Here is a 1,234-nt window from a genome sequence, read left to right as displayed (position 1 = left end):
AGTTGTTCTGCCCTTTACTGACAGTGGTGTGTTGAAGTCTCCTACTATTATTGTGGAACTGTCAATTTCTCTTTTCAGTGTTGTTAGAGTTTGTTTTACGTATTTTGGAGCCCTGTCATTGGGTGTGTAGATGTTTATTATGGTTATGTCTTCATGATGGATTGTCCCCTTAATCATTATATAGTATCCTTCTTTGTCTTTTATGGTGGATTTTGTTTTAAAATCTGTTTTATCTGAGATTAGTATTACCAGTCCTGCTCTTTTTTGGTAGTTGTTAGCTTGACATATTTTTTTCAACCTTTGATTTGTAATAAATTCATGTCTGTTTTTCCTAAGGTGTATCTCTTGTAGACAGCATATTGATGGATCCTGTTTTTTTATCCATTCGGTCACTCTCTGTTTCTTTATGGGTGCATTGAGTCTATTTACATTCAGTGTAATTATTGATAGATGTAAGTTTATTGCTGTTATTTTGTAGTGCTTTTTTCGTTGTGCTGATGTTTTCTTTGTTCTTCTTACTCTCCTGTGCTGATTTCCTTTTGTTTGTAGATTTTTTTTCATTTCTTTTGTTTTTGTAGGTTTTGTTGTTACTGAGACTTTATGTTTTTGCTCTTTACTTTGATGAGTATGTTTGTTAACTTTCCTTGTGGTTACTGTGAAATTTACCTTTATCTTTCTAAGTCTGAAGCAGTCTATTATTACTTGGTTTCACCTTGCCTTCCTCTCTATTAGAAGGTTCTATACCTATGTCATTTATTCCCTCTTTTATTGTTCTGATCTTGTCATTTACAGATTAACTGCTCTGATTGCTTGTTGTATTTCTTTTGGTTTTTGATAGTCCTTGGGAGTTCATTTCCTAGATTGGTATCTGGCTGGTACGATCCTGCATCCTATATCCAGCCTCTGAGCTGAAGTTGTTTGTTCTCAGATCAATGGACTCCCTTTAATAATTCTTGTAAGTTTGGTTTGATTTTTGCATATTCCATTCATTTCTGCTTATCTGGAAATGTCCTAATTGCACCATCATATTTGAATGAGAGTTTTGCAGGGTATATTAATCTTGGCTGGCAATTTTTTTTTTCTTTCCGGGTTTTATATATGTCATCCCATTGTCTTCTTGCCTGAATGCTTTCTGCTGAACAATCTGAGCTTAGTCTTATTGTTTCTCCTCTGTATGTGACTTCTTGTTTTTCCCAGGCTACTCTCAGGATTCTTTGTTTGTCTTTGGTTTTGG

This window comes from Trichechus manatus, unplaced genomic scaffold (genome assembly GCF_000243295.1).
Source record: "Trichechus manatus latirostris isolate Lorelei unplaced genomic scaffold, TriManLat1.0 scaffold00290, whole genome shotgun sequence".
Taxonomy (NCBI): domain Eukaryota; kingdom Metazoa; phylum Chordata; class Mammalia; order Sirenia; family Trichechidae; genus Trichechus; species Trichechus manatus.
This window is presented reverse-complemented; position numbering follows the sequence as displayed.